We start from the raw sequence: 12,801 nt of genomic DNA, 5'->3' as shown, positions 1-12,801 counted from the left end.
CTTTTGGGTACGTTATGTATGTTCCAGTTTTGGAGGAGTGATTCTTCCCCATTCTTCTTGTCAGAATTTATAGAGATCTTCTAAATTGGTGGTGTGGTGCCTCTGGACAATAGTTTTCAAATAGTGCCACGGGATCTCAATAAGGTGAAGTTCAGGGCTTTGACTTGGCCATTCCAAAACATTCACCTTTCTGTTTTTGAGCCATTCCGGTGTCGCTTTGGACTTATGTTTTAGGGTCATTGTCATGCTGAAAGATGAATCCTCTCCCAAGCCTTAGGTTTACAGCAGGCTGGAACAAGTTCTCCTGTAGTATTGTGTGGTATTTGTATTCCTCCACTGTTCCTTCAGCTCTAACAAGATTCCCAGTCCCAGCACATAAAAAGCATCCCCATGCTGACCCAACCACATTTCACCATAGGAATGGTGTTTCTAGAGGTATGGACGGAGTTAGTTTTATGTTGTAAAAACCTCTATGAAGTATGGCCAAAAACATCTATTTTGGTCTCATCTCCCATATCTTAATTGGGTCTTTCTCCTGCTTTGTAGCAAATGCCATATGTGCTTTATGTGGACCTTCTTAAGGAATGACTTCTTTCTTGCTAACCTCCCTTAGAGGCCTGTTTTATGGAGAGCTCTTCAAATTGTGGACCCCTGAACCTTCACTCCAGTTTCAGCCAAAGAGCATTGCAGACATTGTAGGGATGACCTGTTCTAGTTAGAGTCTTGCTATTGTGATGAACATTCCAGTTTCTGATGATGGATCCGACAGTATTTAATGGGGCATTCAGACTCTTCAATATTTTTTGTAGCAATTTTCTGCCTTGTGCCTTTCAATGACTTTGTTTCTCACATCAGCAGACTGTTCCTTCATCTTCATTTCTGCAGTGATTGTCCAACAAAGACAATGGCCCATAAAAAGGAGGGTTTTTATATCCAAAGAGATGTACACAAGTAGGAGTCACAAGTAGTACCTCGTTATGTTTAATTATGGTCAAATGACTGTCACCTTTGATGTTGTTTGTGATTAATTCATCATTTGCATAACCCTGGAGCATCCACAGCACAGAGTTTTAAATACTTATGCAAACAATAACTTTTGAGTTTTCTTCTTCAGTTAATTATTCTAAAGAAAACGGTTTATTTTGACTTTGGAAATGTATTGGTACAGCATAAGTGGAGGAGGAGGAGGAAGTTAGGAGCATGAGCCGATACAGCGCATTGCCGCACCCACCACATGACAAACCTACTCAGAATCCCAGATCAGGACCCGAGTGCAGCCATGCAACAGGTGACACCTCAGCACCACACTAGTTCAGATGGAATGGAACAGTGTGAGGTTTTTTATGGTGGCTGCAGTGCCAATTCTGCCATAAACCCCCAGGTTTTCCCTGCAGGTTGGAGGGCCTACTTACAGGGCTGGATGCAGATTAATGTCATACCCAGGACGGAGTAATTACAGGTTAAGGGCCTTGTTCAAGGGCTCAACAAAATAGAGTCATTTTTGGCATTTACGGGATTCGAACTGGCAACCTTTCGATTGCCAGTGCAGAGACCTAGCCTCAGAGCCACCACTCCACCCCACAGCATAAGAGTTTACATTAAAAATACTGAATGGATAAATATGTGTACAACTCTTTTGTCATGCAGAAAATTATGAAGACTTCCAATGGGATTGAATACTTTTGCCCTTCACTGTATGTAAAAATCAGAGGTTACCCTGTTATTGGCAAAACCATAATAGGCGGCCTCCGTTTAGAACTGTTACTTTATACTCCCTGCTCTGCGCTCCAATAAATGCAAGTTATCGCAAATATACTAATAACCCAATTGTGCTTTACTCACTCAGAATATGGAACCAACTTAGAAAGCATTTTAAGATGGAAAATCTTTTATCTGTGGCACCTCTGCAAGAGAACCACCTCTTTCAATCCTCACAAACATATCCAGTTTTTAATACCTGGAAAAGTTTTGGGATTAAAATGCTCAGAGATCTTTATATAGACAACATATTTGCATCTTTTGAACAATTACCAGCTACACATTTCTTTCACTATCTTCAAATTAGAAATTTTGTTAAACAGAAATTGCCCGATTTCCCCCACCTCGCACCCTCCACAATGCTGGAAAAAATACTGCTCAATTTCAAGGAATTAAACACCATTTCCGCATTATATAAAATCATATTAGAGTCCCTACCTTTCAAAGATCCAAGAGGACATTGGGAAGAAGATCTGTTAATCAATATATCAGAAAAGGAGTGGAAGGTAGCAAAGCAGAGAATTCACTCGAGCTCCATATGCGCAAAGCATAGAATTATTCAACTAAAAATTATATATCGAGCTCATCTGTCTCGCTTAAAACTGTCCAAAATGTTTCCAGGGCAGGATCCAATCTGCGAACGCTGCAACCAAGCTCCTGCCTCACTAGGTCACATGTTCTGGGCCTGCACCAAACTAACATCATTTTGGACAAAAATTTTTAAGTGCCTCTCAGACAGCCTTAGTATCACAATCCCTCCTAACCCATTAACAGCTGTGTTCGGTGTTCTTCCAGACGGACTTGAAGTGGAGAAGGACAAGCAAACGGTGATTGCATTCACTACACTTTTGGCACGCAGACTTATTCTGTTAAATTGGAAGAATCCTAACTCTCCTCTGATAAGTCAGTGGGAAACCGATGTTTTATATTATTTGAAATTGGAAAAAATACAATTCTCAGTTAGTGGATCTGTACAAATTTTTTTCAAAATCTGGCAGGATCTAATCAAGATTATTTTAGAATAAGAGAAATAACTATTACCGCATTTAATTCCCTTCTCCATTTCTTATTTACCTATATATTTATTTCTCCCTTTCTTTTGTTTATTGTTGCCTTATTAAAAAGCCCTAAGCAATTCTCCTTTAGCTAAGCTCTCCTTCTCAGGGGTGGGGTTTGATTTGTCTTCAATTTTGTTTGGTTATAAATTGATCTATTTGTATGGAATGATTACAATAAAAATTAATAAAAAAAAAAAAAAGAACTGTTACTTGTCTCCTAATATGCTTTTGCCTGTTTGCATGCAATTATATGGAAATGGCACACCAGCCCAGAACTGAATCAGTATTTATTGAAGGTTTTTCTACTGAATATTGAGACAGACTAATAGAACAGCACTTGTAGTGGGTGGAGAAGGATATTTCAGTCCCATTTATGGAACTTTAGAAATAAAAGTGGTGCACAGCCTTACATCAATGCATTTACTCAAAATTCCAGTTTCTTAAGCAGGCTGTAAAATAAATTAAAAATCTACAATTGGTACTTGTACAATGTGAAATGAAATGACATAAAACAACAAACTAGTTTCGTTTCCTGATTAAGGACCCCATAAACAACTTTAGCTCTTTTGATGAACCCTGGCATCAAGTTGACAATATTAACTTTCATTCTACCTGCATCAGACTTCAGTCAGTGCCAGTGGCTGGTATTTCTTCTTTAAATCCATATCATACTGAACATATTTGGTTTTCCTACCTTTGTATTTTGGATTTAAAGCTACAGAACATCATAGCTTCTTCTGTTTCAATGAGGGATACAGCAGCAAGGATGGCCATTATTCTTGTAAGTAGCTGTCCTTCTTTACAGCACCTACTACAGTATGTCTAGCAGTGGATTAAGGTAATCGGTGTCCCATCCACCCCTAGTTCTTATCTTGCACCCTCCTGCTGGAAGGACAGGCACCATCCCAGGTGACACTGACCTGGAATAAGCAGGTTCAAACATGGGTAGATGGATGGGTGAGCAAGTAGCTGTCCTCCTTTACAGCACCTACTATGTCAAGAAGTGGTTTAAGATGATTGGTGTCCCATTCAGACCTGGCTGTTGCCTTGCATCTTCCTGTTGGCGGGACAGGCACCATCCCTGACCTGGAATAGGCAGGTTCAAACATGAACTGATGGATGGATGCTCGAGATGATAGTTTCTTTTCTTTTGTAAAATTATATAAATTGCATTTAGTTCATTCCACCTACTCATCCCACCAAGTGTTCTCATGACCATTAATTAAAAATGAGCAGCCATTATGATGGCGATTACGCCGCTCTGTCTATCAACTGGGTGCTCAAAAGCATCACTTCATTCTTTTATGCTTTAACTGTATATGAGGATGTTTGCTGTCTCTTCTCAAATATCTCAATATTTCCCCTTAAGTCACCTTGTAATTGTATTATCTTTTATTCTAAGAGGCTAAAATGGTGGCCATACATAGTTTCAGAGAACTGTGTTTACTTCCAGGCCAGGTAATTGTGTGTGGAATTTGTATGTTCTTTCTATATCCACAGTGTATATTTTTTTCCCCACATACCTAAAGCCAATGTCATATTACGTGACGTTTAGTCCTGGGGCATGACAGACTGTTGCTGATCTCACTGCTAGACCAAATGAGTGATGGTCGCTGGAAATGTCTAACTTATGGACTTCGTGATGGCCTTCCAGCTCAGTCGTGCTCGCCCCTTTTTGTGATAGCTGCCTTACAAAGCCAGTACTGCACAAAGGGTTAATAGATACAGTGAATTCAGCTGAAGTCTCTGTCTTATCTTTTATTGTTTTCCATTCTGTAATAGTATTTAAAACTTGAGACATCAGACAGACGAGCTTCTCTTCTGTTTGTGAGGTCCAAAACACTTGTGTTCCTTATTCCTCATCACTGCATTATAGGCATTATACTCCAGATGAGCATTCATTGGATGTCAGCTCTCATGCTCACAGAGCCCACCCCTACGACTAAAGACAGCAGGTTGTGAACTAATTGAGAGTCGCCAAGCATGTCACATTACACAAATGGCCTTCAAGGGAGCACACCCGCCGACTGCCTCCGTCTCACTAAGATTTTGTTAATGAAGTCTGCAACTGAAAATTGCTGGAAAAATCATGTAAGTCATGGTCTTAAGGTATGCATGAGTGTAATTGAAAGTGGGGGTCTTTGTGAATGCTCTTTGCGGTTAGCGAGAGTGAGTGAGTGAGCACAGTGTGCCTTAAGATGGACTGTTACCCAGAGCTGCCAAAATAAACTTCAAATTTCTCCCATTGTGTAATGAAAAAAACAGGTTTAGAAAAAAGGCCTATGGCAGCAAAATTTAGCAGAGGGCAGAAACAAACCAAGGATGGCATGGGACAGTCTAGTGCAGATTACACATGTGCAAACACCATCACTCAGTTATATCAGGTCTGTTTAGTGCAGCCTTTCCTCCTCACAGGGTAGAGCGCCTGGAACAAATCTTATGTGTATGCCAGGAGAACACCCAAAAGACACATGGGGAGCAGAAGCCTATCCCAGCACATTCTCGTTCTGTTCCTCTTTCCTGTGGTGTATCACAGGGGGTCTATTCTTGAACCTGTTCTTTAAATCTTCTTATATAATACATTACTGTGGCTGTCCATTTGTCTGTCCAGGATTTTAAATCACCTGTAGCTCGACCTATTGACCTGAAATTTGGTACACATATACTACGTGACTCTACTATACGCTTTCGGGGTGATGATTGACCTCCAAGGTTATTCCTCTTTTTATTTTTATTTTATTTTATTGTAGAATCAAGTCTTGGCATCGAGCAGTAGGGTGGCCGTGCAGCACATGTGTGAGGGCGCCGTTCTCATCCCTACCACCTTCGCCATCACTTCCCCTACCTTTTCATATCTTAAATCATTCTTGAGGCAGATTGAAGACTTAAGTGTCAGCTTAAGTGAAACATTAAGGAAAACGTACTAAGTAATTGCAACACAAACACTGACTTAATCAGTTTTAACACAAAAGATGCCGATGAAAGAAGAGAAGAAGAGGGCCGCTAGGGTAGAGAAAAGAAGAGCTGCTCAGGAAGCAGCAAGCGCATCAACCTCTGAGCAAATGAATGGTAAACATACAGAGAAAGAGGATGAGAAATAGGAATGTTCAAGTCAAGTGTATTCACCGCACGTTATCATGCAGTGCGCTGTTACTGGTTTATACATATTACTACTAGGTTCTGTTTTTAGGAAGCATAATATTTCATCAGACGACACAGAGATTTACCTTCCCTTCAAGCAGGGGACTGATAAACCACTTGAGTCACTTATGAACTGTTTAGATGATGTGAAAGCTTGACTAGCCTTAAATTTTCTTGCACTGAATGAAGATTGATTGATTTTCAACCTGCTAATGTTCTCAACACTACTGACACAATGCTTGGTTCTTTCTTGGTCTACCATAGAAATTTTATTAAAAAACTGGGGGTTTAAATGGATGAGTGATTTAATATTGAGAAGCAAGTAAATGCTGTTGTTCGCACGAGTGTTAAATCAGTTGCAATCTTTGGCTAGGGTTAAACCTTTTCTATCCCATAGTGATTTGGAGAAGGTTATTCACACTTTAATTTCCTCAAGACTCAATTACTGCAGTTCCTTGTATTATGGAATTAATTGCTGTGCCCTTTCTTGACTGCAGCAGCTAAGTTTCTCACTGGTACTTGCAAACGTGAGCACCTTTCACCAGTATTAGCTGCCTTGCATTGACTTCCCATCCAATATCGCATTGATTTTACAATTTTAATGTTAGTTTATAAGGCTCTTAATGGAAGAGCTCCTGCCTATATGGTTAACCTTTTAGTACCCTATGCTCCCACCTGTCCCCTTACATCTGCCAATCTGCTCTTGCTCGCTACTCCATGCTGTTCAAACTTTCGCCTGTGTTGTTCTGAAGTTATGGAACAGCTTACCTCTTAGCATAAGGACATCATCATCTCTGATTGTGTTTAAGAGCAGGCTAAAAACTCATTTTTATTCCATGGCATTTCCTGGTTAGTCCTATTATGTGTTTTTATGTGTGAGTTTATTATTGATGCTTCAAATTGTACAGCACTTTAGCTCAACAGCAGTTGTTTTGAAATGTGCTATATAAATAAATTGACATTGACGTAAATGATGAGGTGGCAGTAAATCACAAGGCACACAAATACAAAGACTACATCCACACTCACACTGGCTGAGACAACCGATATACTCAGCTACTTAAGATCAAAAAGCAAGAGAGAGAAAATAAGCTGGAAATAAATATCAAATCTAGCCTGTGATGGAGTTAAGATGTAATTTATTGTACATTCTGAAAATATGATCAACAGCCTCCAAGGAATCAGAAATTGGTGAGAAAGAAGAATTATCAAAAAATGAAACATTCCTCCTTCAGAGAGAAAACCAAGCATTTTTATAGCTCAGTAGCCAGCCCTGCTGGTTAGACAGAGAGAGTTCAGCACATTATTCTGCAAGTGTGAAAAAGTGAGCAAATTCTCACAGAGCAAGCTTGTCACACAGGCAGCAGAGCCAAGACGGAGGAAGTCTGCTTCGTGAGGTGATGTAGGCAAAACCCTTACCATATGGGCCAAGCTGTGCATAAACCTACTTTAGGAAAGCGCGTGAGAAAGTGTTCTCCACTCACAGATCATTGGATCAGCTTTATCAACTTTTTAGGAAAGCAGAGACTCCCATGGGAGCACAGGGCACACGGCTAAAGAAAGCCTGTTGTGTCGGCCTACCACAGGCCAGAAGTGGCTAATTTTGGGCCACCAGTCCAGCAATACTTTCATAAACCTGCTTAATCCAATCCATGGATGGCTGAAAGCCTTTTCTGGCAGCACGGTCTACAATGCATCAAACAGTCCTGGATAAGATGCCAGTCAACAGCAGGGTCCACATTCAATCGCTCACACTGTCACCAATTTAGGGCTCTCAATTCACCTGACTTGCACATCTTTGGGATGTTGAAAGGAAATCCATACAATCACAGAGAGAACATGCAAACTGCATGCAGGCAATGACGAGGCATAGCCTCTGAAAAGCAGACCTCTGGTTGAAAGATGCAGCAATGCTAATCCCAGCACCCCTGTGCTACCCTGTGCCAATAATTCTACTCTAAAAATGCCACTTCAGCCTTTTGTGCACTTCATGGTGGCATGATGATCAGGCCTGCTGTCTCTCAGCTTCAGGGAGCCACATTCAATTCCCACCATGGTCTTGGTCAGTGTACAGTGCTGGAATTTTCTCCAGATTCTCTGGATTCTTCCTACAACCCAAAGAAAAAGCATGCCAAGTGAGTGTAAGTGTGCCCCCTATAATAAACTGGTCTTGTGCTTAGTGTTAGCTAGGCTACACTTTATAGCAGTGGTTCCCAACCTTTTCTATGCCCCGCACCGCTAGAAAATTCTTGATTGATGTTCACATTCCCTACAAAAGTAATATCACATTAGATGAAGAAGTCAAATTTCTCTTTTTTGAACCACAAATTGAACCACATACAGTACGGCGGGGGAACAAACTGAACTCAAAAAAATAAGCTTTTAACTCAGTGCATACAATTTAAATATAAATTGAGCAATTTCCCTTTAAACAGTAAATCTCAATCACTCTTGTAAATGTGTCCCCTGTGAGGCATAGTTACTCGACTGACGATCTGGGGTTTGGGGTATCCCGGAAAGCATCAAGCGCCACGAGGAGATGACACACAAACAGTGATCAAGGCCTTTGGGGGATTGGAGACCCCCGTGAAGCAATGGGTGCCGACGTGCTGCTAAGCAATGAACCTCAGCGGGTCTACCAATAACACCTGCACTGCAGTTCAAAAACAGATGCGCCGCACAGGTAAAATTGCTGCGCTACTGCCAGGACCGCCAGCAGGAGAAGACGGGCTGAGTGGAAGCAGCAGGTGTTGCGTCCAAAAATGTCAATCAAACCTCAAAATCAGTGACTTTTCATGATCAGGGCTTTAACAGAAATCAATACCACACCTCGCCCTTCTCTACGGATCATTGTAATGTCCAAATTCTATTCTCTTCAAAAAAAAAAAAAAGTTATTCGCCTTTACAAACACTGAGCCCGCAGCAAGGAACGCATGAGGATGCATATTTCTGTGGCTCGTTTACAAGTGATGATTGCACACGAATTGCTTGATTCTTTTCATATCGTTGAACGGAAGCACTAAGTAAATAAATGGCCTACAAATGACGGCACACTGCAAGACACCGTTTGTACCATGGTAATTTTGTGAAGCAGCCTTCCTCTTTTTAGCACCCCTTGAAATGGCATTTTGCACAGACACCCCAGGTTGGCAACCCCTGCTTTATAGCCATGCAATCCTGTAATGGAATGTAAGGATTCAGAAACTGGACAGATGGAAACCCTAAGCTCTAAGAGGGCCGTAATCAGTCAAGTGTTAGCGCTACTGCCTCGCAGCAAGGAGATTGTGGGTTTGTGTCCCGCGTCCTCTCTGGGTGGTAGAGCTTTGAGTAGTGAGAAAAAGCGCTATATAAATGTAATGAATTATTATCCATCCATCCATTATCCAACCCGCTATATCCTAACTCCAGGGTCACAGGGGTCTGCTGGAGCCAATCCCAGCCAACAGAGGGTGCAAGGCAGGAAACAAACTCCGGGCAGGGTGCCAGCCCACAACAGTACTAAATAAATACTTCAGGAAAATCACAGTAGTGCATGCAGTGAAGAATGTTCACATGGGACTGAGCTTTTGAATTTTAAACAGGACTCTTGACCAATGAATGAGGTTAACAGGAGGGTCTTAAATTCAAAAGCTTGATCCTGTTTCAATATGTTTCCTGTTTTGTTTTTTTTTCAACAATATTTTAGCAAAATTACATGCGTTTTCCTTATTGTGAGCATAGGACTAGATGACTTGAAATGTAGATTATGTGACAAAACGTATTACATATTCCACATGTCAGTTAGTGAGTCGTATGCTCACAACATGCGTGCATTTTTGCTAAAATATTACTAAATAAATATCCATCCCTCCATCCATCCATTATCCAACCCGCTATATCCTAACTACAGGGTTACAGGGGTCTGCTGGAGCCAATCCCAGCCAACACAGGGTGCAAGGCAGGAAACAAACCCCCGGGCAGGGCGCCAGCCCACCGCAGGGCACACACACCAAGCACACACTAGGGACAATTTAGAATCGCCAATGCACCTAACCTGCGTGTCTTTGGACTGTGGGAGGAAACCCACGCAGACACGGGGAGAACATGCAAACTCCACGCTGGGAGGACCTTGGAAGTGAACCTGGGTCTCCTAACTGCGAGGCAGCAGCGCTACCCACTGTGCCACTGTGCCGACCTGAATTATTATTATTATAATTATTATTATTATTATCTCTTGGTGGAGACACAATGGCTGAAAACAGCTCTAGATGTTTAAATCACCACTTACTGTCACAAAGTGAAAAAGCTCAGGTTTTCCAGTGGGGGAAAAAAGCAACCCATGTTAAGACTGAACTGTTTTAATTGGTGTCCCATTTCCACTTTCATAAGCTCAGCGGTGGATTCGTAGAGCGAATGTCCTCCTTTACATATCTCCAGACAATATCTTTCTTTTGCACCCCAGCACACAGTGCCTCAGAGCTCTGGATTAAACAATGATGACAGAACACTTTAAATGGTGAAACCGGAGAGCATAAAATAAATTTGCAAATTTAATTATGAGGGCCATAGCAAAAATTGTAAGCATATTGGAATGTCATGAATTCCCTGACAATACTGAAAAGCATGCCATTGTAAAGACTCATTTCACCTATCATTTCTCCAACTGCAGCTGTTACTTTGCCAGTAACTTTGTGTGTAGTTTATACAAAAATTCTTTGGAACAGACCAATGATCCTTCTAAATTCGAAAAACTGCATCCCCCAAAATAAAGCAGAAAAGCTTCTCAGAATTAAGCCGTTGGCCAAAGTGTGCTAATTTCAGTGGCCAGCTCAGCCTAACTACAGGTGTGTGTATTGCCGCCAAGAGGATGGCACAGGGTGGGATAGAGAGTGAGAGAATGGCAGTTGGAAAGGTCCTACCCAGTGCCCATGGTAGTGTAGGCCAGCAGGATCCGAGAGTTCTGCCAACTATGACATGTCGGTGCCCTTGACGCCATTCTTATGTAAAAAATAAATAAGCAGTCAATTCACTAACAATAATTTAAAGCAGTGATTTATATTTTATTGACTTATTGCTAATTTGAGGCCGTTCCTTGTATTTTGTTTGTGGTATTTGTTCCATCCGACTCTTTTGTTGTTTAAGGTACGGTGACGCAGTGGCTAGCCACACCACAGCTCAGATCACATATTTTGCTGCAATAATCGGTCCGGCAAAGGTGGCGGGCTTCTCCTTAGCGCTAGCATTTAAAAGGCCACTGCACCATTATAATCCACTCAAAACTATATTGTTCAAGTTCAAACCACTGACTTCAATGCATCTCACGGAGTTTGGCAAAGTCACCAAACGTTTCCGTGACTTTGCCAAACTCAAGGCAAAGCCAATTCTGTGGGGTTTGCTCATCACTAATCATGAATCATGTCTATTGCATCGTATTAAAATGTGATTAAAAAGCACTTCACCCATTCAACAAAATTTGGAAATGTATGATTATTCATTTGCGTTTGGTGTTGTGTCCCGTATATACTCGCGTTTAAGTTCTCCCGTGGGCTTGATTTTCAGACCTTATTCAGTCTGCGATGTTAGGTTCTTATATCGTAGATTTCTTTTCTTTTCTAAGGATATCATCTAAAATGATTTGAAGCCCAATTAAAGGTGGGGGACCTTAACAAGCAAGACCACTAAAATGAAGCATCAAAATGTCATTTGAGCAATAAATGTTTCATCAGCAATAATTGAGTCCTCATTAAGAAAATGAGTTGGAACAAAAATCTGCAGCCACTGTGGCCATCCAGAACCGATGCTGCCCACCCTTGATAGCGTCAACTTGGAATCATCCATCAGCCAATCCAACATGTCCATTTATTTAAATTCTACAGATCGATCAAGTGGCAAATTTAAATAAGGGTATAAATCTGGATTTGTGCTCACCCCCTATCTGGGGTTGAACGCTTCCAACATAAACATCGCAGATCACAATGGTGTTGACTGCAATGTTGGACAGCTCTAATTAGACAGTAGAAGCCACTCAGTGTGGTCCAAGGATAGTCATAGTCTGCCAGAAAGGCAGGCCAAATGTCATTTGGTCAGAAACTTTAAATGTTGACTGTGCTTTAAGACACAAATCCTATTCAGTTGGTAGTATGAGAAAAAATATTCTGAATTATACATAACCCACAGCAAGGGATATTTAAGAGTGCTATATTGGCACACGCTATAAATAACACAAGAATTTGAATAGCTTGTGCAAAAATTTAATAACAAAATAATGATAGAAAATTATAGTCTAGCCCATAATTTCAAAGGAAACAGCCTGGAGTATTTCACCATTTTTCTGTGGTTAATAAAGTTAGAATTTTTGCCACAGGTCTTGAAGACTGAACAGATTATGAATAAGCCGGCCTTGGACTTGCTAACCGTTCTTCATTGGGCCCTCTATTCTAATTAGTTTTAAAAATCTTAAGACATTTTCACCTCTTTTGATATTTCAGTTTTGATTTCCATCTTGTGTCCTTTATCCAACTTAAAGTGAAGCCCAACCCCCCCCAGCAGGTCCCCTCAGTAAACCCAGACATTGTTGTCACATCAGATAGAAGAATGTGGTTGCAGCATAACGAAAGCCAGCGTATTGTATTTCTTTACTGCCTACACACTGTTAATTCCAGTAAGTTAATGTCTTTCTGGACAGCTTCCAAAGACATGGAGCTCTGACAAATCTCAGGTTCACACACTCTGCTCACTGGAAAAAAAAAAAAAACAAAGACATCCAAGTAGTGCGGGTCTGCATTTGACCCTGTTGTATGGGACTCTCACTGTCAGTTATTTGAGACTAGATGGTGTATTTAACGGACGACATGATGATGCAGAG

At 41.1% G+C, this 12,801-nt stretch overlaps 1 protein-coding gene across 6 annotated transcripts in view; it reads right to left on the bottom strand.

Moving 5' to 3' along the window:
- LOC114665340 (HIVEP zinc finger 3) overlaps positions 1-12,801 on the bottom strand; it is a 488,325-nt gene that overhangs the window by 298,915 nt on the left and 176,609 nt on the right. The gene's annotated exons all lie outside the window — the stretch shown is intronic.

This window comes from Erpetoichthys calabaricus, chromosome 14 (genome assembly GCF_900747795.2).
Source record: "Erpetoichthys calabaricus chromosome 14, fErpCal1.3, whole genome shotgun sequence".
Lineage (NCBI taxonomy): Eukaryota > Metazoa > Chordata > Cladistia > Polypteriformes > Polypteridae > Erpetoichthys > Erpetoichthys calabaricus.
Note: the sequence above shows the minus strand (reverse complement) of the source record. Positions and strands in the feature narration are given on the sequence as shown.